Genomic DNA, 26,042 nt, shown 5'->3' with positions numbered 1-26,042 from the left:
AGAAAATCTTGAGAGCACGCAGAAGTATTTCATCTTGAAAGTGTGTGCATACACTTACAATATACATTATAGAGCACAGGGAAGATTCTGGCCAATGCAGGAACTAATAAAACATTTTAATGGCATGCAGAGCTTGAGCAGTCTAGAAGTTTTAACCACGGCCTTGCAGCAATATGCAGTTGCTACACATTCAAAACATTTTCATACTTTAGTACTCCTTGTCTTCAGTGACACTGATCTGACAGAGATCTCAGTCCTTATCCTGACACCACTTTGTTATTGCCTTCCAAGATTATCTCAAGAAGCATTTCAAATAAATTAATCCAATTTAAGTTCCTAATTAACTGATGCTAATAAAAAGAAATGCTTTGATTCCAACACATTCTCCACTCCCAAATGTGCGTTTAACACACCACCATTTCAATTCTGGCAACTGAGGACAGCTAACTGCCAAAAGAGCCATTTTTTCTGGAAAAGAAAGAAAACATGGTTTTAAAGAAAAGATATCATGCCTACAATTCTAAGTAAAGTGTTTTGTTTTTTTTTTTAATACTTGCATAATTAAAGAGAACAGCATTAACAAATCAAAAGCTGTAATTTTTTTGAGCAGGAAAACTATCAGGTTCCAGTAAAACAACAAATACTTTCAAGTACACCCTACCAAGCACAAACCACACTGAAAAATGCTGCATATAAAATGCAGGTTTTAAGCACATTTTATTTTCATACTACCACAGAAGAAGTCTTAGAGATTACACAGAGTCACTCCAGTCAACAAGCTATTACACCTCAAAAGATCAATACAAATTTGCAGTCTTCAGTTTTTCTACAGTGTAAGAGATTCAGACTCTATCTCTCCTAACTTCAAAGGAGACAGACCATGCACACAGTGAAGGTCATGTCGTCAAGGCTTCTCATTTCCTATACAGCATGATAGGATCTCCTGCTTAAACTTTATGCATACTGCTCCTGGAAGACTGACTGCTTGGTAACTGGTAACACTGTAAGTAACATCCAAGTGCTGCGATTCATACATGTAATCTCCATTTACGCTAACAAAACTTACCGCACAAATCCTATGGCAGACTTCAGTATAAGCTTTGTACCCAATCTTCCATTTGTAAGAGAGGAAGCATGCCAGATTACAGAGAGTGTATTTGCCTAAGTGAAGGCTTGGGAATGAAACCTGACTTGGTGATCCACCTAACGGATTTAAGTCTAAGCTGTTCCCAATATAGGTTTTGTATGTTTGCAGAGTGCCCAGGCGATCTTTGTTAAGAGTCCAACTGCTACTGTATTTTAATATTCTCATCAACATAAACATTTAAGCCTCATGAAAGCTTCATTTGAAAGCCTCGAATATAAAGAGTACTCCACAGGCTCTTAGTCCCAAAAGAAAGCCTGGGAACTGTGACTTTTCACTTACAAATCATGCAGATTTCTCAAACTACGCATCTTCCACACAACCTGAAACAAAACAGTGTCATGTCGAGCCATAAAAATGTATGTTTATTTTCTAATTAAAATAGCCAGACATTAGCCAACATTTGATAACTAATAATATAAGTCTCCAGAACGAATAAGGTGATTAACACATACAACGTGAAAAAGTCAGTGACAGGTTAAGAGAGAACCTAGTATTTACCTTAAGGCAGGATTTAATGAAAATGCATTTCCTGACATGAACATACAGAGAAGGTTCAAGATATTGGGGTTTTACACTAACAAGTGCTAAGAACTATACTTTCACTCAGCAACTATTAGGTTTGATACAGTCATAACATAGGCATCAGTAAATGGGCTCTTCTCCCAGCTTAGAGCCAGCCCCATTGTGCTAAGTAAAATATAGATGACACATACCATTTGTAGTGCCTAGCCTTGCAATCTCTCACACGCATACTTGTTTGTGATACAAGTCCTTGCAAAATTAGAATCCAAGTGACTTAACTACCCAGCTATGCCTGTGAACATGTCTACCATGGACTCTCTCAAGTGAAAGCAAACCCTCCCACCCTCCCATTCAGGAGACTATGGCAGAAATTCAACATGACTCTGCCCGTGAAAGTCTTTTTCCTTTTAGGAAGCACTCTGAATAAATTTAACTTGTACCTTTAAAACAGCTCAACAGTGAAAGGAAGTGAATTGCTACAGTTAATAAATCATCCAAAGCACTACTGAACTTCCTCAAAATTGTCACCCCTCTCGATAAAAGGCCTGCTAAAAGTACCTTGTCTGACAAAGAGATTACCACAGAAGAGAAACAGCCAAGTTTTGCATTTAAAGAGTAGTATTTTCATACTGTCTTCTTACTCTAGAGGAAAAAAAAAAAAATACATCCAAGAACAGTGCCAGATGGTTCTAAAACTCAGCTTCAAAGTACAGTACTCTTACCAGAAGTATTTCACTGATGAAAGTAAAATAGATTGGAAGTTAATTTGACCTTTACAAAGCTACTTAGTTTTCACAACATAAAAGAACTTGGAAATCAGAGAGGACAACAAAAGCAAGGCACTGTCATAGAGGAAGGCATTCTGTGGAAAGCACAAACTTCTGAAAAGACGCTGTAGCATCTAGCTGTATTACTGGAGGGGAAAACTGCAGAAAAGCCTTTTTAGATGCAATGAAAAGCAACCACCGATGTCACTCTACACTTTGCTACATAAAATTGCTTTTTGCTTCTTTGCAGTGTCATTTGTTCAAGTTGCCTTTAGAAAAGAACTAATCACCAACTCTGAATTTGCAGCTAACAAACCTAAAAGCGATCACTTAATAGAAACTTCCATATTTTGTTCGCCTGCAGTCGTCTTCTCACGCACTAGCAGTGTATATTAAAAATTATGAAAGAGCAATCCTAACAAGACTTAATAATCCTCGAGTACACAACTCTTTTCCTCCTGAATTTAAGACTTCAGGAGCTTTATCGGGATAGAGTTAGAATACAATTGGACAGGAAACAAACCTGATGGCTTTCGGGATTACAGGGAGCAAGACAAGTCCACGGGCATTGCCTCTGTTTTCACCGTTACCTTTAAAACACAAAAGCACACGGAAAGCTCCTTCAGTTTAACATGCGTGAAGTTAAATATCGAAGCCTACACAGGCACAACCCCCTGCAGTCTGCGGCACTTCCTACTTACAAACCTCAGCCGCAAACTCTCAGCGATTATAACTGTTGCTGCCACCGCTCGCATCCCTACCCGCGGACGTACCGAAGAGACGGGTTAGAATGAATGTGTTTCACAGCACGCCGCTAAACTGTGCCCTCAGTCTTCCCACGAGCAGGCACTCGCGCCCAGCAGAAGGAGCGGGAAGTCTGCTGCCAGGCACCGCGCTGCCTGCCCCCCGCTCCGGGGAGACGAGCGGGAGCAGCTCCTTTGTCTCGCCCGCAGCCGGCTGCCCGCACCCCCAGCTGCCTTCTCCAGGCGACACAAGTCACGGCTGCCCCGCCAGCCCCCAGCCGCCCCGGCGAGGCCGCCGCTTCCCGCCTCTGCCCTCCCCCATCGCCGCCCGGGAGCCGAGCGACAGACCGGGCGCGGGAGAACCCCGGCAGGCGGCCGGCCAGACGCGGCCGGGATGCCGGCGGCGCCCCGGGGCGGGGTAGGGGGGGAGCCACGGGAACGGGGGAGGCTGCAGCCGCTCCCCGGAGCGCTACCCCGCGGCCCCGCTCACCCCGCCCCGCACCGGGGGCAGAGACCGGCTCCCCCCGGCAAGGCGGGAGGGGGCCCGCCGAGCCCGTCGCGGTCCACCGCCCCCCCGCGCCGCGCCCGGGCACCGGCCCTTCACCCGGCCCCGCCGCGGCAACTCCACCGCCCCCCCTCCCCCCCGCGCGCGCGCGAGCCCGGCGGGGAACGGCCACCCCAGCCGGGCGCCGGCGGTTGCCCCAGGGCGGGGCGGGGGAGCCCGCCGCGGAGTCGGCGCGCGGGACCGGGAGCCCGGAGGGGCTCTCCTCGGAGCGGCCGTTAGTTGCCCAACGGCCGCAAACCGTCCCGCCGGCGCAGAGGGCTGCCCCAGCCCCGCGCGGGAAAAGTTGGCTCGGCGGGAGCGGCCGCTAGTCAAACTCACCCCTCCCGCCCGCCCGCCCGGCGGCGCCTCCGCCGCCGCGGCCCCTCGCGGACTTACTCGCCCAGCCGGGAGCAACAGCGGCGAGGGCGAACAGCGGCGAGGGCGAACAGCGACGGGCCGACACCGCCCGACCCCGCCGCTGCCTGGCGGCGGCCGCAGCCAATGAGAGGGCGAAGCGCGGTCACGCCAGCCAATAGGATAGCAGAGCGGACCGTGCGGGCGCCCGCGCCCTCCTCTCCCCCAATGGGTGGTGCTGCCCCGCTCCGAGGGCGGGCGGCGGCGGGGCTGGGCGGGTGGGGGCCGCCGCCGGTCTGTGAGGGCGCCCGGGGGGGGAAGGGGGGGGGAGCGGGCACCGCCGCAGGCCCGGAAACGTGAGAGGCTGCGTCAGCCCCGAGGCGGCGAAAACAAGTCATTGTTTCCCCGCCGGGACTGAATCGGGAAGGTGGCTCCGGCGCCGGGCAGCGGCCGGCCCCGCCGCGGGGGAAGCTGAGGCGGAGCCCCGGGGCGCTGGGGAGGGTCGTGCCCCGAGGGGGGGTGCTCCCTCCGGGGCTGCGGGAAGCGCCCGCTCTCGAAACTGCGCTGCGAGCGCCGGTGAGAGCTGTCACACGGAACAAAACAGGCAGCGGCAGCGCTCGGGATGGGTTTGAGGGAGCCGGTACCCGGCGCCTCTGTTTTACCGCGGTCCGAAGGCACCCGCCCTCCCCCTCCGCCCCCCATCCCTCCGGCTACCGCCGCTTAGAAATAAAAATAGAGCTGGCGATAGGCTGACTAATGAGAGCATAAAGCAAAATAAAGTCTTTAACTTCCCCAGCCCTAACAAAGAGACGATTATACTGGCTGACAGCTCCGCAAGGGATGTTTCCAGACACCTTAATGAGAATGCCTCATAATTGAACGCCTCTTAATTTTTACAAGGCGTGTCTTTATTATTATTTAGGTACTGGATTCTTATCAGCCTTCCCGAAGTGGAGCAGTTGTGGGCAAGTCTCATTCCACAGCACTCTAAGGCCGTTTTCAATTACAAGTACTTTCCTTTTTTTTTTTTTGGCAGTTTTTTTTCTACTGACTTCATCCTTAGATTACTCCAAAAAATTATCTTGAAATAAAACTGAATACTGCATAATTAGCTACTTTTTGTTTTAATTGAAGTTCAGTTTACATTTTTGGTTACGACCAGAGTTTCTTTGCAAGTATGCTTTGAGGATTAAGTTTTAATCCTCAGAAGCGCATGCTTATGGTAATCTTCAGGATTAGTAAAGATTAAATTAATCAGTAATCTAATTGCTGTGTGGTGAAACTGAGGCAAGGAGGTTGCGATTTGGTCAGTGTCAAATACCGTGTAATGATAGAGCCCGAATTAACTCCACCAACACTTACTGTCACAAAGCGTTGTCTCATACAATTACTCATTTAAAACCCATGCTCTTCTATGCCTTACTAGTCTTAATCTCCTAAATGACTCCGTACAGGTAGATAATGTGTTCACACAAAAGTTAACTGACTTCCCTGGAGCCTTGAACCTAACAAAATGGCAGGTTCAAGCATTTCTTCGAGATTTCCTGGCCATCCTGCATATGTACATCAGTATCTTTCTGTCTGAGCCGTATCTAGACTTGTGCTATTGTACCATTCATTTCCATAGGTATCTAGTATATCATTTTAATTTATTGACAATAAAATGTATGCATTATTTTCAAGGATCTTTTATAATACAAATTATAATACATAAAAACCCCTTTTAGAATATAAACGTCTGTCTTACTAAGCCATTTGTCTTTAGAATATTCCCACTGTGTTATGGTCTAAATTCATCCTCGCATCAGTTTCTATGCCACTGGATAAAAACAGGTCTGTTTTCAGGAAAAGAAAGATGATATTAGTTCTAACAGAGGTGTAAAAGGGCTTTATTATTTTACTAAGATGAAGCAGGACAATTAAATGCCATAATCCTAGGAACAACCAAATGGAACTTTATGAGCGAGATAATAAATTTCTACCTTAGAAGGAATATACATCTGAATCACAGCCAGAATACTTAATGGTCTAGGGTTTTTTTAAGCTCTTTATCTGAGTTGCTCTGCATTTCCACCACTATTTCTGCCAACAACAGTGCACACATATGCAGCTTTCATCACAACATCTTTCCCACCTGCTGCCTGTATCCCTTCCTGAGACCCTTCTGGTTTTTGTGACCCAACAGTTACACAAAACACCAAATCAATTCAGTTTGAAGAGAACCAAGTAGAAAAAACAAGTTTAAACACCATTCTGTTCCCTGAGCTGGTTTACCACTCAGTCCTGCGGCTCTGAGAGCAGCACAGACCAAAGAAAAAGTGATGGGAGCAAAGATACAGCAGTGCAGGAGGAGTTTGTTAGCCTCCATCCTCAGACGCAGTGTAAGTACAGTGTCAGGAGGGAGACTGGGTATTGATGTGGCTTGTGACACAGATGGCATACTAAGTGACCCCGATAATTGCGAAGAGAAGTACTGAGATCATACTGTCATTAGTTATTAATTTTACTGTTACTAATGTGTTATGACTCTAATGATTAGTAAAAGTAATGAATCATGCACAAACAAAAGGCAGGCAAATTCTTCACACGCAGCATATGACATACATTAACAGTTCTGCAATGTTAGGTCACATTATCAAAAGAAAATAGTTCACCCTATATTACTTCCACAGATTTGAGTAACTCCTAAATTATTTTAGTGTTTCAGGCATTCTTACCACATTAGCCTTAAATATTATAAATGCACAAAACCATATGCAATACTTTTTTTTTTTACTGTGTTTATATTTCTGTGCATAGATGTGCAGATCACTTACTGCCTTTTAGACTTGTGTTTTATGGCAGGTTTTTTTGCCATTAGCAATCCATTTCAAACCACCCTCTAAGAGGAGGGCTATAAAGAATCAGAACTTTTGTTCTACTTCCCCAGCAGTCAGGGCTGCTCATTGTTGTTTCAGAAACAGTATTTCCAGGAAGAAGTTTCCTTTGGATTTCATAAAACATTCTCATTGCTCAGAAACATACTTTGGAACATACAGCTTCTTCCTGCTTCATTATTTTTGGTCTGTGCCTTTTCATCTTAAGTTCTTATATTTAGGTTGCAAACTATAATGGATTCGTAAGCTTCTTTAAAAATAGAAATCCTTGATAAATAAACCTAACAACTGTAATCTCTGTCATATGACCACGTTCTTAAAGCTCAATTCACACACAGTCCATTTTTAAAAGATAGTACATCTGGACCCTGGGAAAAAAACAGCAGTTATTTCCAGTCATCTGATCTCATACCAAATCCATAGCATCTAAGACACCAAGAAGGGCACTGTTTAGGGAGAAAGACAGAACTCCAGAAGTGACATTTTGTTGGCCCTTTGTCCCAGTGCCAGCCTTGGCCAGGCTGGTTGTGACTGTAACAACTGCACACACTGCTAGATGGACAGCAGTACCACTATGGAGCAGCCCTTTTGGTTTGGTTAGGATGGAGTACCGCTCACTGCAGAATTAAGAGCGGTCTGTAGTCTTGATTAGAAATTCAGCTAACATTTTCAAAGATGCTCAGAACTCACATTGCTTTTCTACAGAGCCTTTGATAACTCCACTAATTGGGAAGCATTGAGTCGTTCTTCAAGTCAGCACAGTTCCAAGAGCTTTTTATCAAATGCAGAGGGCTCTGGAGACTCCTGGTCTGACATCCTCCATAAAAACAATTTCAGTAACCAAAGCATGTAAAAAGTCAGCCAAAAAAAAAAAAAAAAAACCCAACTAAGAAAATCATGCTGACCTAGGGAAAAAACCCAGATATTCTGAAATTTCCTTTGAAATAGAAATAAGAAGTCAACACTTTCTGCAAAAACACAAATTCTGCAATTTTTATTTTAGGAGCTCTGAAACAACTGACAAATAAAATATTTTGACAGTGTCAGATGTTTAGTTTTGACTTATGGTTTTCCTCTTAATATCCTAGTGTCAACCACGAATAAAATATTTTGATAGCTTTTTCTTGAAAACATAAATGAAACCGATATCGTCCTACAAAAAGTTACATTTTATCAAATCCATGTTTTGACAGAAAATTGCTGTAGCAGAAAGCTATTTACCAGAGCTTCCAGGAAAGTGAAAAATCACTAACATCTGTTTGACTCTGAAACACTGAAGATCCCACAGTCTCAGATTTCTCATATTATCACAAAACACTTTAAAGGAAGATGTTCAAGAAAGAAGGCCTCTATAAACATTTTGTTGGTCAATTGATGGAATAAAGTCCTTTTAACAGAACTTCAGATTAAAAAAAAAATCATACATTGGCATAAACTGTGAAAAACCCATTTCCTTTACTTCACAATTTATGATAAGTTTTATTTGTTCTAAATAAAGATAGCTTTTATCTTATGCTTTTTACTGACCTGCAGTTCTCCTGGCAACCTGGAGTTGTCCTTACTTAGTTTTTCTTGGCAAAACTTACACAAAAGCATAACACTACTATGCCTTGATTTGGTAATATTGCAAAGAAATATCTATTACAAAAACACTACAGTAGAATTAAAAACAAAACAGCTAATTTATTATACTATTCAAATGCTTTCCAAAAGTTTAAATTCACATAAATTTAAAACCAAGTTTGACTTGCTGTTGAAGGCCAGTTCTCTAAACAATATGTTCCATATCAGTATTTTGCACTAAGAGATGATGCTTACAGCACTAGAAAATAAAATGTAATAGCTCCTGACTTTGATTAAATTTTAAGGAGAAGCTACTATGAGGATTTGATAACAGGAAAAGCTTTTTCTTACAGTACCACTAATGTAAGGCAAAATTTTAAAAACATAGCAACCAAATCATAATAAATATAAATAATGCATAAACTATGCTTACTACACGAGAGCTAGGAAATCCATTACTACTTCTTCCTCACACTTTAAAAGCAGAGGTTAAAGGCACATATGTAGGTTTGTAAGCACAGCAATTCACAAGATTAATTGTTTGAGTGGAAAGGCACAAGCATTGCATCAAAGCCCACATAGTCCAGAATCCCAGAAGCAGGCCCTCAAGGTAAGGGAGGGGAAGAGGATGAACTATGTGGAGACTGCTCTCATAAGAGGTACAACCAAACAAACAGCATCGTGACAGAAACGAGAGCAGGAAAGCCTGTATTTGAGCGGGGGAAGCTGGAGGAAGGTGACAAGGATCCAGCGCAACGCAGCACAGCACATCCCCCTGCAGCACTACAGCCCTCCCTGCTCAGTAAAGTACCAGGAGAAATGCTGCTAACCACCAGGCCTTTTATGCAACATCCCTACATTGGTATTAGGAGCTCAATTAAAGTATCACAGCTATTTTAATTATCACAGCTGAGCTGGATTTTCTCTCCCTAACCACAACTGTTTGTGGTGCCTGGCTGTGGGCTCCTCCTCACTGTATAAACAAGGAGGAGCAAACAGGGCTGGTGGGGATGTTGTGAAAATAAAAGGGAGAAAGATGAGGAAAAAATGAGACAATCCAAGGATTTTTATGTTTACGTGGTTCATCAGTTGCTCACTAATTGTTATTCCTCCAGAAAATTCCTCTCCCAGCCCACGTGTGCCTGGGCACGTTGACAGTATTTTGAGTGCGTGTGTTTATCGCCTTGCTGTTGGGCTATAGAAAACGAACGGCTGGGTTTACAAGGGCTGTCAGACACCCTGACCAGCCCAAGAGCTGCGTGTTCTCTTCAGGAGGTGCCTGCAGTCCCGAGTCGTCTCCCAGCAAGCAACCCAACCCGTGTCCCACCCGAGGGACGGGGGGGGGGTTCCCCATGAGAAGCCCCGTCCCCCCGGGGCCGTGGTGGGGGCCGTGGTGGGGGCCGCGGCAGAGCCGCTCGGCAGCCCGGGTGGCGTTTGAGGCTGGCCCGGCCGTGCTCGCCGCTTCCTCCCTCGGCGCGCGGTGAGCTGGTGAAGAGGGTGCGGTTGGGCCCTGAGCTACCGGCTGACATTTCGTTGCCGCTTACGCTTGGGTCGTGCTTGTCAGCTTTTCCGTCAGAAGCACGCACACACGCTTTTGTAATGGAAGCCCTCCCCTCTGATGTAATCCCACTAGCCCCCAAAACCAGGGCGCTAGGTCCAAGTCTACAAAGTGCGTGTGGCTTCTGCTAGCCCAGAGAAGAAGCTTGATGTCCTGCTTGGACACCCAGACACCCGGCCTGTGTTAGTAAGCCCTTAGCAGGTGTACTGTGGTTGGCTCCACACGGAACTCGTGGAAGCAGCCCTGAAAAGCGGCATCAGCGTGTCTGTACAGCAACGTCTTCTCGGTCTGACCCCACTCAACTGCCGTGGCCCCGTCCTGCTCCCCGCCGCAGCTCTCCCAGGGTACAAGAACCAGCACCGGTCTGAAGACTCCACATTTCAAGCAATTCCCCCCGGGGAAAGTTAAGGCTCCAGCTACGTTACTAAGTTTCATAACCCTGAGAGAGGACAGTGTTTGTTTTAAGGCAGATAGGCTGACAAATTACAGGGCTAAGCTGCAAGGGAGACAGAAGGTAGGCATTAGGAAGTCCTGCTCTTACTGCACAGATAGCACTGCAACTGGAGCAGATCACTGGAAGAAAACGTGCAATTACCATCAGCTCAGTTTTTTAAGAACAGTTTAGGTATATTTGACACTGCTTTAAGACAGATACAGAGAACTGAGTGATACCTCTTCATGAATATCTTCTGGTCTTCTGGGCTTTTATCAGCTGTGCTTACTCTCTCCTCTCAAAGTAATGAGTTACAGACTGAATATTTTAAGACTTAAGTGGAGCTCAGAGTGCTAAATTACAGTGTTATGAAATGCTTTTAAAGTAAGTGTGGGAACACTTTTAATGGGAACATAAATATTCTAAAATAGGAATGTATGTGTAACAAAACTCACATATCTGAAGCAAAATCCAGAACAAACGTGAAGAAAGTAGTTATATTTGTTACCTTTTCTGATAGTTTATAGCTAAGTTTGCCTCCCGCTTTTATAGTTGATAGGTATACCTTCCCAGTTCTTAAAATGTTACTCTGTGTTTTTTTACAGTTTGTTTTCATTATTAACTTCGATGATAAAACACCCTAAATTTTCTGAAGATAAAGACATGTTTTTTACCCCCGGTTCTATACTACTTTGACAGTGCCCAAATGAGATGATCACTCATAAACAAGTGCATTCTTTGCACCCCTCTCATTACCCCATCTATTTTAACAGAATTTTCTGGGGCTTTTCTGATATTTTATCTGAGATGGTTTTGCTTACTCAGAACAGCCAGACAGATGTCTGTTCTTGCTCTGCCAAGAGCATCAGTTGCTTGATTAAATCTTTTGTTTTCCTGCCAGCAGAGAGCCTTTCCACTTGGTCAAGGACAAAATTCCAGCCAACGATTTTTTTAAGAACGTGAACAATGAAAAAAATCTTGCCAATAAGAATTGCTTTCCTCTTAGTGTGGGAGGTCACAAATTTGGTCTAATCATTTGGCCACTTTCCCTAGAATTTATAATGTTGATCGCAGAGACTTGCTTCAGTCTCAAAGACTGGACTAAGGAGGAGAAGCAGACTCTTAAGTTAATCAGCCATTAGTGCTCTGCTTTCTTGCTATTTACTTCCCCAAAGCCTGACATTTTAAAGAAGAAAAACTTATTATTCATAGGGCTATTATCTAGACAAAAGAGAACATTCAAATTATGGACGACTTATTTGATATAGCTGCACCCTGTTGATTTTTAGAAAGTTACATTTCAGCTCAGCAGCTTTCTTCATTTGGCTCAGCTTGTGCTCTGTTTTGTCTGATGACATCTTACATATTACCATTCTGTCATGAAGAACACAGTTGTAGCACTGGCTGAAATTAAAATGGGACAACACACACTAGATATGTACCACATATTTGATCAAAACTGTTGCGACTTCCAAGGTGGGAAAAGGTGTCTGATTTTTTTTTCTAAGCCAGAACTTCATGATCTTGCCTGAGAAACTCAGATCAGCTATTTAACAATAGCTAAACATATTTTCAACATGTTTTTCAAATTCTTTTGTAGATGCCTATGTTGTAGCCTTGCAGCCCTTGTGCATGTAAAACTGCCAGTGGCTGACTTGTCTGTCACCTTTTCTGGGGATTTGTTCTCTGTCTGAAAGATTAAAATTATACCTAGCAGCAATATAGGGTTGTGGACTTACTCACCACTCAATAACCATTGCTCACTCAGGCAGCAATGAACCTTAAAACTGACTGGACGCCCATCAGCTCAGGTGCTGATGGGTGTGGAGAGATTCATTCTCGGTAAAAATGAAAGTAGGAGGATTTGAGTTGTCCTTTGGAGAAATTACTTCTAAAGAGGATTGGGGTGGGGATGAGGGGGGTGAGGTGGGGGGGAAGTATAACAGGAAGGATGCGATGGCTTTGAGCAAGGGATGTCATACAAACAAAACTATATATTTGGGGGGGGAGGGGAGCAGTTGATAAACCGGGTATTGCACATCCATGTCTGCCCATATATATCTATATTTATGTCCACCTTCAGAGCATATAGAAATCACTGCCATGGACCACAGCCCTGTGTGACCTGACTGGCGACTGTGTTTTAAGTCACCATGTTTTTCAAAGCATCATAGAAATTAAAAGCTCTCTATAAATGCTAAGCATTGAGAGAACTACCTTGTTTTGACAGAAACAAAGTCTATCACAGCAAAGCTTTTTTCCTGCCTTGGCACAGGTCTCATCACCAGTATCCCCAGCAGTATTCTCCATTGTCACGATGACATCTACTGGAAGGGATAGGGTTGAACACAGATTTCTCTGTCCAAGTGTTAACACTTCTAACATCAGCAGAGTTGGTGCAAATTCACACACTGAGAACTACTACAGTACTGAAATGTGTAGAAAGCAACACGACAATGTTAGTGTTCTGGATATTTTAAATTGCAACTCCCTCAAGAGACACATGATAAGAAAGGATTAGAGGAAATGATTCAAACCTCATCTAATATGTGTAAATAAAAATGGCCCAGACAGATAATTTTAAATTATTACATGAAAGGGAAATAAATTTGTTAAATATCTCTTAAAAGATAAAAATAAGCATTAACCTTAGAAGAATATGTATTATTGTGGCAGTCCAAAGATATGCAGATCTGAAACACAGGTTTGTTAAAACTAATGAGATACTAGAAATCAGTTATGCAAAACAGTATAAGCTGAAAAGAAAATATATGCAATGCTTTACATGTGAGGTTTTTTATTTTCTCCACAATAAAAATACCATATGTTTGCATGAAAAAATAGTGTATAGTCTTGCTACATTTTCACTTCATATTTGCATATGCAAATAGATCTTCACAATAACTGAAAAGAAGAACTGAGAATGAATATGTTTTCTGAAGCATCACATCCAACTTCCTTTGCTGGAAATGAGTTTCTGCAATTTGTTCAAATGAAACTGGAGTCGCCAACCATTCAAGATGCTTTCTCAAAATAAAATTTTACAGGGAAGTACACATGTTTTCCTCTAAGCCCATTCATCACTGCTAGACTATGGCTGCACCTTGGCAGCCTCCTCCTAGCCTGAGGAGGTCCACTGCGTGCACGAGGGATGGCATGTGCCAAGTCTATCTACTTGTCCTCTTGTTCACTCTATTCTGTTCCTTTTCAATGGAGAGGAGCAGAGAATAATGATGTGGGGCAAATGCTGTGTGCTAGCAGGTAATATCTGCAGGCTCAGTCTGTGTCTGGGATGGAGAGGGTGCATGTGGATTCTGGCTGTTGCTTCTGAGTAAGTTTATAGAAGAATTTCCTGGGAAAGAAGTGCACACGCCAGGCCAGATTTGCCACGAAACCAAACCAAACAAAACCAGTCCTGGCCAAATAAACTTGCAGCCTAACACCGCAAAAAACCCAGACTCACCAGAAAAAAATAACAAAAAAGGCTTTAATTTAACAAAAGAAGGTGGTTTGCCTCCTGGAGTCCCCTTTCCTTCTCGTGCAGGAAGATAAACAGTAACAGGTGCCTGCAGATGAGCGGGTGGTCTGAAATTAATGAATTCTTCATAAAAATCACAATATACAAAGTCAGGAAATTTTTCCACATGAAGGAAATTCACTGGAATAATGGAGAGGGGTGAGGACAGAAGAATAACATGAAGGAATTGTTGCGGTTGGCATTAGTGGTGAGAGAAACATGGTGGAAAGCAAAAGGAGAGGAAATGAGACTAGTGCGGGTATCACAGGGGGCTTTGACGGCAAGGCCCTGGATCTTAAACTTGGCAACAGGCAAAGATACACTGGAGGATTCAAACTGCAAAAATAGCTCTTGTTACTGACAGCAATGGGAGATAATGCAGGACAAACTGGAAAGAAGCAATGTCTGTGGCTGGGAGGCCAACAAGGAAGAGCACCATGTATGACACATGCTGAGCAGTTGCTCGGTCTACAAATGGGTAGGAAGCCTGATGTGCCCTTTGTCAAACTTCCTGAGCACGCCTGTCCTGGATTTCAAGCTGTCTAGAAATCAGAAGGGCATTGGCAAAGTAATTTGGCAGCAGCTGACTGCTGCTAAAAGCAGCCGTCTACTGTCCAAGGTATTAGGGTTGGCAGGCTAGAAATGTGCTGTCAATGCTTGGCAGCTTAGAATCGTGCTGAAAGGTACTAGTCATGGCTGAAAGAAAACTACCACACCCCCAGTAAATAACGTACATCTATTAAAAAGAAAAAAAGATGCTTCAAAAGGATTTTACAAAAGGCATCTTCAAACAACTCAACTTAGCCAACAATTAAGTTAAATCACACTTTCAGGAAACACTAGTGCTTTTTCTTTGACAGACATCCTCCACATAGCTGGAATAGTACTTACAAGAACTACTAGTACACACAACTATTTAACACCCCCATACATAAAATACTACCCTCAGGAGGATTACATGTATCAAAAAGGAGGAGACAGAAAAAGGTAAAGTCACACATATGGAGTAGGAAGAAGACATGAAGAGAAGAACATACTTCTGCTTTTTTTAAAAGGGGGAAAGTTGCTTATTAGCATTGCTATACTTGAAAAATACCTCTGATGTCAGTCTGAGCAGGTTTTTTCCCACATCCCAAGCCTCTAGCTATCATCTTTTTTTGTGTGTGATGAAATATCATGATGCTTCTGCTTTCTGCTGCGGCCCTGTCTGCACTTTCCAGACCGTTAATTATGACTCCCCTAGTCCTTCATACATAACTGCACTTCTGGTTTCTCTAGTATCAATGACAGAAGTAATGAATGGCCAGCTTAAATCCTATTATTTGTTACTTGCATGTGAAAGATAAAGATATCTCTAAAACCATGAAACTGTCCACACGTACAATGGTTAGGCTTGCCATCCTCCTGGTCTAGGAAGGCTGGATGTATTTAAATTCTTTTTGCAATCTCTCTCCTTCTGTCTCTGTCAGTTTGTCTCCACAGGGAGCTTCTGAAAGGTGATCTTCCCCTCCTGTGTCTTCTCTCAAAGGGTTTGTAAGTGTTTTGACTGCTTTTGATCTTCAAGGTCTCAGACTGAAGTTTGTTTCTCCTTGGAGACTGCATGTAATGTCCCTGAATCCTGCTAGTTTCACTCATTATCTTTTCAGTGTAGGCTTGTCTGTTCTTGTGTGGGAACAATTACATGTTCTTTGTTTGCTCTTCCCACAGCCTCAGGCTAAGCAACATGAAGATGGGACACTTAGAATTCATCTTGTACATAAAGTGTTTTCCCTCGGTAATTCAGACATGTATCTTTCATCAAATTGTTGCATCTCGGTGCTAAGAATTTTATTACACCTCCTCGTTTATGTCAGTTACCCATTGTAAGCATCCCAAACCACTGTCATCCACACTGCTTGGATCAAAGGTCAGCCTAAACCTGACACCGCACAAAGAACATCATCAATAGCCCCTGATTGCTGATGTTGTATTATGCTCATGTCAGCCTTAGAAAGTCCACCTAAGTAACCTGTAAATACTTCATTGTATAACTTAAATGAAGATTAGACCTGTGAACATTCTTACACTATCAGAATTTCTTACTCATACAAATGTCCATACAGAAACTCGTTTTGACTAAATTAAAAGATGCAATACTTTTTTTTCCCCTGAAAGATACTGTTTACTTATCTACCATTTCAACACAGAGAATGCAAACTCCTGAGACAGATGCAACTTCAATGGGAAGAAACAGAGTGCAGCTTCCATGCAGGTACCCTGATTAGGGAGTAGGATCAGCACAATCTAACCTAATGTAGACATAGTCTCTTGAAGTAATTTCTCATGCCAAAGGTCAAACAACTTGCTCCACCATACTTCAGGCACAGCAGTGTTGGTCTGGAAGCTGGTGCTGAAGCCACTGGAGATCATTATGCCCTCCCAGCACTTTCTCCATTCCCATTTAGAGTTTCCCTTCTTAGAGGAACAGAAAAAAATAAGTCCTTGCAGTCAGCAGTGACTGTTCTTAAGCTTGAACTTCTGCAGTGCTGGTTCTCTGCTTCACTTATATTTGTGTAACTCAAGGTCTATGTCAACAGGACTAATGTTTTTAGACACTTTGAAAGATCAAGCCAGAGTAGACCGCATGTTGTAAGATGAAGACTATTTTGAGCAGCCCTTTGAACATTATAGTCATGCTTCTTGCTGGCCATGTAGGGTCTGCACCTCTCTAGTATACTTCAGAGTTCCTGCATTGTGGGATATCGTGGGTTTTGGGCCGTTGAGATACTAAGCTTTATTTCTCCTTTTACCATCTCATACAATTCCATGATACAGCTAGTTCATCCAGCCAGACTCCAATCTGCTTCATAAAGTAGACAGCTGCAAGAATCATTTACATGGCACAAGCAGCTGCTTGACAGCACACTTCAGTGCTACACAGGACAGGGAAAAACATATCCATCTAAAGAAAAACTCAGGAGAATTTTAGATAGATAGAATGCAATTGTTCCACTGAACTTCATCCAAAAAACCACCACAAGCTGGACTCACTGTTTTACTAAGTGGTTACAGCTCTGCTGACGTCAGTGGATTTGCAGCTGTTCACAACAACATGAATTTAGCCTTCAATCTAACAATCTTATTGTTTGCAGGGGAGGACAGAAAAGGGTTGTTTGTTTCAGATAAAAGTGGGTCAGTGATTGTGTCGTAGGCAACTTGTCCTGCTCACTGCCCAGCGGAAACCAGTAAAGCCCGTATTATATCCCAGTTGCACATGTATTATTGGGGAGATAACCACACATTGCCACGACTGAAGAAGTGAAGTATTGTAGGTCAGTGTGTAACAGGCACTGTATGACCTTTACATACTTATAAAGACTTTTATTAATTTGTTTGAATTTCAGATTATTTTCTAAAGGGATAACACGATATGCTGTTGAAAGCAGCCATACTATTCCCAGCATCCCTGCAACATGTACTCCCTTAGCACCTCCTGGGCTTGGATCCAGACAGATCTACTGCACCTTGTAATCTCCTACCAAGTGCGGCTTTCAAACCTCTCTTTGTCACCTCTTCTGTCACCCCCCAGGGGTTCAGCTGTCTGTGCCAAGGATCCAATCCGATATGGCCTAGCTGCATAACCGTGGCTCACACTTCTGAGACAATTGCTAGGTTGTGACTAAAAGCTGTGAGAAAGTCCAGGCAAAATAAAGGAAGGGAAAATTACAGAGGAAGGATTGTTGAATAGGGGTAGTTAAGAGCTCCAAGAGGATCCAAGGGGAAGAACACTAAAAAGGAAAGCCATAAAATATTACAGGTAGGGAAATAGGGAGATACGACTGCCACTGGAGGACTCAGTGAAAGATGGCAATCCAGCAACCCTCACGATCTGCTCCAGAAAGCAGTTACAATCAACTACAGAACAGCTTCCTTTAATCATTATTAATTGTTTCAAAACCAGCTTCTCCTACCCACAAAACAAATATGCAATCAAATGAACGTGACAAACACATCAGTGTCATTCCAAGATGATTCCTCAAAGCTAGTTACTCCCAATAGCACATGCATTACTAACACAAAGGATCACTACTCCTTCAGTAGTCGTTCAGAGTCCAGGCTGCTCCCAGGCTCTCAAGGTGTCCCACCTCTGTGCTATAAAACCATCCAAAAAACTCAGCCTGGTGGGTGACTGGGGAGAGAAGAGTTAGAGGGGCTAGGTATTTTATATTCTTCAAGTAAATGCCAAAATGACAGAGCTTGTCTGTGTAGTCCCTTTACTTTGCTAACTAACCAGTGTTTTCTGGTTCCCTTCTACAGCCCTTATTATTCACCCTAGGTCCTGTCAGTTCTCTGGAGAGTGGGTGAAGTTCAGCTTATCATTTACTCTTGTGCTAGCTCCATATGGCACATGCATGCTATCCCAGGAATGGAGAAAGCAACAGGACCTATTCTAGTAACAGGATGGAACAGCAGCAGTAACAGGAAAGTATTACAGCTGAGCAGGGGGCCTGCTGGCTGGATGTATGGATTCCATACTCCCTGAATTTCATGCATCAGGTCACATAAAATGATTTTGCTCCTCCTAAATAAACCATACCATCTCTTTCTAATTTGTGAGACCCTCCATCCCACACCTGCAACAAGCAGGCTCTAACACATACTTACCTCTTCTCAAACCTTTCTCTCCTTGCATTAGTTCTCCCATACCTCTCAGAGTGGGAGAACTAAAAACTAGAGCCAAGGGGGTGAGAAACAAAGCCAGTGTTAAGCCTGCGTATGACTGGAAATCTGTGAAAATCTATTCTATAATAGTAGTTTCATAATACAGAAAGGTACACAGAAAAAACCAATCCACACAAGTTTGCGAGTGCTGCTATCTTACCCACCAAAATCCATAATGACTTCTCCATCCACCCTGAGCTTCCCACAAGAATTAACCCTCAGAAAGTACCTTTTACATTCAGATGTTCAAACAAGTGTTTAATAAGGAGTAAAAGTTTTATGAGTCTTAAATGATCACAGGCTCATACTTCTTTTCTTAACATAATCCAGAACAAACTATCACTGAAATGGCATTTTAATCTTCATGTGATGTTATTGTAACTTTTAGCATCAACAAATCAACATTCATTCTTACTGTCATAAAAACCCCACATTGCTTCTAGGGCCATTGGGCAATTATGCGAGTAACATAATACTATTTATAATTGGATATTTTAGCTGGATATACATGACTTTGTTCCAAAGGACGTGCCTCAATTGCACGTCTCTTGAGGATGACTCACACATTGTTTCCTTGAAGGCAGCCCATTCCAGGCAGCATTTGGAATGGAAAAACATGGTTTGTTTAAAAATGTATATATAGAACTATCAGCATGTGTATTGGTGGGGCGTAGAGGCTGCGAGTTCCTTTAAACGGTGATAGAATCCAACATCACTATGCAGAGAGTTCAGCTATTTCCTAGTGTGCTGCTACAAAAAAATTTAAAATTGTGCCCCCCTAAGGGTTTTCCCTACATGAAAGCAATCCTTTCTTCTCCTTTTTTTGGTCTTTGAACAAGAAGCAATTCATCAGCTCATTGAAGTAGCAGGGTCTCAGTAATATCCCTGGGAAATCGGTAAAAAGCTGTGAATCGGAACTGCTGATACTAACTTTTTCTGTTGATGAAATCCAACATTTGTGAGCCTTCATTGGTAGGTGAGATGGCATAAACTTTGCTATTGTTATGCTCCTTTTCTGTACCTCAGTTTAGCTGTGGGTAAAGCTCACAGAGACAAAGGTAATTCAGATAAACTCAGTCCCTGGCTTCACTGTTCCTACATTGTCTTACATGTTCCTACTTAAAAAAAGAAAGAAATTTAAAGCTACTAAGTTACAAACTCATGTTGAAAATAGTCACACTCAAAGAGTTCAAATACAGATTTTTACTGGAAGGTCGGATAATGTTTATTATTTGGCTGAAAATAAATCTCTGAACTGCTGAAACCTTAGCTGTGGAGAGACTGACGCTCTCCGGCACACAAGATGGCATTTTTACCCATTGATTTGTACTTTTGCACAAACAGCTCTACTACTACCTGATCCTGTTTCCAGTTTGGAGGCTAACCTACTGTGAGCTTAAACCAGTTCAGACACTTAAACACACATTGCCTGAATTCCCCTACTTAGCAAGTAGATTTATTAACACCAAGAGCCATCCTTAATAGGAGCTATTTAGGTGTAGGTAATCGTTTTTCTGCTAGGCTTCTCCCAAGAAAAGACTAGTTCTCTAGAGAAGAGGACAGCCCTTGGTGAGGGTCTGGTTGCTAAAATGTGCAGAAGGGCAGAACGTGCTGGAAGAAGACAGGCAATATCCTATTGTATGTTGTCACTTTAAGGTTATGGTATTTTAAACTCACTAAAAAGAATGCACGTTTAAGTCTTCATCGAGTTGATGCCCAGTAACTTTAAGCAATTTATCGTTCTTCAGAGTGGAAAAGCTAAATGAAGGAAAAGGTCTGGAATTAGTTCCAAACATTACCAAAACCCAGGAGACGTATTCAGCCTAGAGCAGATGTTAATGACTTTGTGCAACGCCTCCTGTGGCAGAATTAACTTCATCCCACCCACTGGCTGGGGTCAGCCAAACAGGGATCCAGGGAGTCCTCTGCTTTCCTCGTCTTGTTTGCTTTATCTGTTCCCGAAAGGAGATTGTTTTCAGAGTATTTACATGCATTTGTCACAGTTGCCTCCTTTGGCTGGCTCTGGCGATACATCATTCCACAACAAGCTAAAATGGAAGTGCTGGTGTGAAAAAGCACCACTGCCTGACAAAAGGCACGTACCAACCTGGGCTGCCAGGACAAAGCTGCACTTGCTCCTTAACCCCTCACGTCCCAAGCCTCACCACTGAAATACAGACGAGTTATATTACAACAGTGCAATTAAATAGCATGAAATTCAGCTTGGGAGAATGCAGGAGGTACACTTCCAAAACCAATTACCTTAGGTGTTGTCTCACTGGAAGAACCTCCCTCATCCAAACCATCAGGGCTCTGAGCGCACAGGCAGGCTGCGGTGCGCTGATGACCCTCGCCCAGGACCCCCACCCGCTGCCCAGGGGCCAGAGCTCCTTGTCACCTCGTCTCCTCCGATGACCATCAGCAGGTCCTGTCACCACCCCGGCCCTGTTTGGATGTGGGGGATGGTGCCCTGACCGTGAGGGCACTGCCCTGCCAGGCTGAGCTCAATTCAGCAGCCAGTTCCCTCCTGGGGCAGCCCCGCTCCTCCTGCTCCCCAGCACAAATGTCTGCTTTCAGATAAGCATTACTGCTTGGGTGAACAAGCAGTAAAAATTAAACAGCACACAGAGCAGTTACACGGTGTGAAAAAGAATCACTTTGCCAGCTGGTGCTTCCCTTGTAAATTATTTTGTGGTCCAGGTTTTCAAAGGGGACCTTAATCTTTAATGCAAAAAGAAAGCAAAACCCGCCAACTTCCTTACATCATGAATAAGCAAGTAAAGTATAAATCCATTTTAGCCTCTCTTCCCTCTGCCTTTAAAGCTTTAATGCAACTGACACATCTATCAGAACAGAAAATTTGGGATGCCAGGGGATGTTGTAAGCCACAGTTCACAGCATGGTAAGAAAACGAGAGTCTCCCCTCCAATAGCACTGAAGGCACAACTCTAAAACATGAGAGAAAAAAAAAGGGAACAATTTCGTTAAGAAGAAAGAAATAAAGCCATGTGAAAAGGGTACTTGGACTCTAGAAACAAGCAGTGAGAAAGCCTTAACTCAAGACATTAAAACAACTCTCCAAGCCAAGAAATCAGAAGGACCTCTAGTAAACTGTACAGGAGGGAGTATCCTGGCAATACTTCAAACACAAGAAAACAATTTAGACCAAATTCCCCTTGTGCTCCGGCACAGCTCGGAGCGACTGACAAAAGGTGGGACAAGGTGTGCTTGCTCAGAAGAGGCCGCCAGCACCCAGTAAGATCATGATCCTGAGGAGACCAGCAACAGTTAAAAATGTGCCAGTCAAAACCAGGATATTGATTTCTGGAAGTCTAAGTTCTCCCACTGCTCTTGGAAGTACAAGGAAATAAACATTTGATCTCCTTAATGCATACAGTAAGGCACCCTGGCTCATGTGGTGATAAGCCCATTTTCTCCTTGAAGTTTAGGCCTCCTTTGAGCATCAATGCTATGACTTGTCCTGGCACTCCTTCTGGCATAACACAGTCAAAATTCCTATATGCAGCTGTATGGCAAAAAAAGGACTGGTCTAGGATAAATGAAGAACAGCCTTGAGATTGTTTCTTTAAAAAAAAAAAAAAAATCTGGGATGGGTTAAGATGGAAAGAATCAGAAACATTACAATTTGGAAAGTATTTTGCCACTTTGTTAGATTATATGCACGCGACCCACATGCAGTCCACTTCAAAAAGTCAAACTTGCTGACAATCCCTGGTTTAATACTATCCCCAACTAAGCAACTATTTTCACCTTTGATGTCGTATTTCCACTAATCCAGTAGCATCTGATCTGAGTGCTTGTCATTGATCTTTTTGCTCTCTGCTGTGACACGTTGGCTCATATTTCTCTAATCCACTGAATATGAATCGATCACAAACTCAAGAGGAGAAGTGGTTTTAAAAGCGGTGTCTGTTAAATATGTAATTAGGGCCTCATCTGGGCAATCTTTCTTTCATTCCAAATGTGCTAGCTCCTCTTCAGTCAATATACACTGAACGGAGCCTGTTACCGATACGAAGTCACAGGTTTCTGTTTGATTTCTTGCTTCACCTGGGTTGTCGGCTCTACTCATGACAGCAGCACCGCTTACACCCATCAGTCATCCATGTCGGCTTAAGCAGAGGGCACCCGACCTGCCACAAAAGCCAACCCAAGGCATTTGAGTCTTTCGCTACAGTATTGCCAGAAACAGGATTGTAATACCACGAAGTGTCACAATAGCATTAAATATTTCGGAGAGGATCACTGTGCTTTTGAAGGGAGGTGGCTTGGCATGGGAAGGAGGGATTTCTCCTGATCTCCGTGGGAAGAGCGCAGGGCTCCCTTGGGTGCCTTCCCTTCATGGCAAAAGCTGCACTGCAAGTTGGCATGAGAAGTTCTCCACGTCCAGCACAACCCTCCCCTTCTCTCTCATGTTCCTACTAGGACCCACAATTCTCCTCAACTTCCCATCTTCCCAAACACACACACGTTGCCCACAAAAGGCAGAGGCACTGCTGGCAAGAGGATGGGAAAGGAAAGAAGGGAGAGGCCTTGCGAGCAGTGTGGCTTCATCTGAATGAAGAAGAGGCATGGGGAGATGGGTGAGTAGACCCAGGCTCAAGAGATCAAGACACAAAACTGGAATGACATATGTATCCATATTGTGGCAGCAGTTTCCATACCAAGTGTCCTGGTTTCAGCTGGGATAGAGTTGTCTTCTTAGTAGCTGGTACAGTACTATGTTTTGGGTTCAGTATGAGAAGAATGTTGATAACACACTGATGTTTTCAGTTGTTGCTAAGTAGTGTTTAGTCTAAAGTCAAGGATTTTTCAGCTTCTCATGCCCAGCCAGCAAGAAAGCTGGAGGGGCACAAGGAGTTGGGAGGGGACACAGCCAGGACAGCTGACCCAAAGTGGCCAAAGGTGTGTTCCATGCCATGGGACGTCACATCTAGTATATAAACTGGGGGGAGTGGGGGCGGGGGGATCGCTGCTCAGGGACTAACTGGGTGTCGATCGGCTGGTGGTGAGCAATCGCACTGTGCATCGCTGGTATATTCCAATCCTTTTATTATTACTGCTGGCATTTTATTAGTGTTATCATTATCAGTATTAGTTTCTTCTTTTCTGTTCTATTAAACCATTCTTATCTCAACCCATGAGTTTTACTTCTTTTCCTGATTTTCTCCCCCATCCCACTGGGTGGGGGTGTGGAGTGAGTGAGCGGCTGCGTGGTGCTTAGTTGCTGGCTGGGGTTAAACCCGACACCACGTCCATATCACTGTAACATAATGAGATATCACATACATTCACATTCAGAACTTCTACTTTTTGTCTTGCTTTGTGAATCGGAAGAAACAAGACACAGGTGAACTGTTACCATTTGTAGACAGTATATAACAAATTATTAATGCCAAGGGGAATTAATCTCACTCCAATGCCAAAGTAACTGAAGAGCATTCCTCCTGCCCAAAGAAGCACACGCACCCCTAAGAGAAAAGGATGCTGTAAATATTCTAATTTTCAGTCCCAGGCAAGCATAAAGAGCTGAACATGACCGGTACCCTGTGTCATTCTGAATTTGTACCACACAGCCAGGCCTTGCTAATCTTCTACATTTCAGCATGATGTGGTTATTACTTTTCAGCTTCTTGATGGAAACATCTCTACTACGCTATGGATTACAGATTATTGGATTAAGCAAACAGTATTCACTAAAACATTTCAGGATATCCAGCTGTCCTGCACCAGCCTGTTTAGCAGCATTAGTTGATCGCTCAAAATGTAATTTGATACACTTTCGAAACCACAATGGATATGATATTGTTTGTGCCAGGCCAATGGTTTCCTTGTCAAACTCAGAAATAAAATGAGCTTTAGAGAAGAGGATAATCCTTTTCTATTTTTAATTTTAACCTCAGTTTGTGAATTGAGGGATAAGATATCATTAAACTGTTAATGATTGTAGAGTGCTTTGAGAGTAACAATGTGTTTAGAAGAGACACAGCACATTATGATGCTTCATTGTATTAAATCTGTAACAAACTGCCTATTCATTTAAATGATTTGAATTTAATTTCTCGATTTCACAAGGAACTGATTCTTCTTTCCAATCCTCATCTCAAAATTTTGAATAAGAGATTTTTGTCCCTGAAATGACAGTGTTTTCTGCCATCCCTCCACGATTCTGATATCTGGGACGTGAAATCTAGGACCTCTGTATGTTTGGCGTTTTTTTTCATCTTGACATGTTCTTCCTGTGAGGCTTTGTTTAATTACACATAGCAGTGCATGTATGCATACATACATACACACACACACATAAATGATAGCTGGTTTTCATCAAAATGAATATAGAATCTTATCTCAGCTAAAATGACATTTAATCTCAAGAGCATTTAAAGTAAATCTAGAACTCTCTTACATAGCATGCCAGCTCCTTGTTGGTGAGTTAAGTGCTTCCACCTGCCTTGGTATCACACTCTGCTCCCAGCTCACCATCCCTTTTGGAGAAGCTGGCCCTCGCCACTCCCTCACAAGCTGTTCATCTCATCCTGTGGCCTGAAGTAGTGAAAACTTGACGAAAGAAACTGGCCTTCCGGTATGTTGCCCCTTACGGAGTACAGAGGTTCCCTGCATCACAGGTTACCCTCAGTCTGAAATCCCTCTGAAGCTGCTCGCAGGATTTTGGTATGGCTGACCCCTCATTTGAGCCTGATCTGGACACGGACATCATGTTAGCTGCCTGCCTGTGTTACAGGCACCTCCCTGGACACCTCCTCTAATGCTATAGGACTATGCTACTAATGCTACTATGTTATATGGCTATGCTGTATGACTAATGCTATATACTAATGCTAATCATTAGGTCAAATAACCCTGCCCACCCCAGGGACAGCACAGTACAAAGGAAGGTAACACACGAGTGGTATCAGTGTATTGAAGTGCTCATGTGGTGTCTATCATCAGTGTAACAGGAGCCATCGGCATATTCTCTGCTTAAAAGCAGCTCCCCAGGGAAATGAGGGGGAGGCCCTCACCTTTAGCTTTCCTCACCACAGCTCTTATCAGCAAAGGAGCCAACCTCAGACTCAGCAAGCTGAACTCCTTAACTCAGCCGAGTAAGCTCCCAGAACAGGGGAATGCACTCAGGGGCCCAACACAGCTATTTTTGTGTATCCCATGCATAAAGCTGGAACTTTATGATTGGTTTTGATCTGAAATTAAAACTCTATACAGGTAAATTCTTTGCACCGTGAAATCTGAAATTGGCCAGATGTACATTCCCAGTTTTCTTGGGCTATTACTGTGGCA

At 43.3% G+C, this 26,042-nt stretch overlaps 1 protein-coding gene across 9 annotated transcripts in view; it reads right to left on the bottom strand.

Annotated features, from left to right (window-relative positions):
• FAM126A (family with sequence similarity 126 member A) overlaps positions 1 to 4,178 on the bottom strand; it is a 48,627-nt gene extending 44,449 nt beyond the window's left edge. Inside the window, exons 1-3 of one of the 9 annotated variants that reach the window (XM_041122481.1) lie at positions 4,063 to 4,151; positions 2,960 to 3,026; positions 2,228 to 2,311 (exon numbers count right to left, since the gene is read on the bottom strand). The gene's annotated coding sequence lies outside the window, so the exon portion shown is untranslated. Of the gene's footprint in view, positions 1 to 1,066; positions 1,491 to 2,227; positions 2,312 to 2,959; positions 3,028 to 3,527; positions 3,756 to 4,062 lie in introns of those variants that run through there. The other 8 variants (XM_041122478.1, XM_030009413.2, XM_030009415.2 and 5 more) reach the window with 8 other exon arrangements.
• Between the last annotated feature and the right edge of the window lie 21,864 nt (positions 4,179 to 26,042).

The sequence above is a fragment of the Aquila chrysaetos genome, chromosome 3, assembly GCF_900496995.4.
Source record: "Aquila chrysaetos chrysaetos chromosome 3, bAquChr1.4, whole genome shotgun sequence".
NCBI classification, from domain to species: domain Eukaryota; kingdom Metazoa; phylum Chordata; class Aves; order Accipitriformes; family Accipitridae; genus Aquila; species Aquila chrysaetos.
Note: the sequence above shows the minus strand (reverse complement) of the source record. Positions and strands in the feature narration are given on the sequence as shown.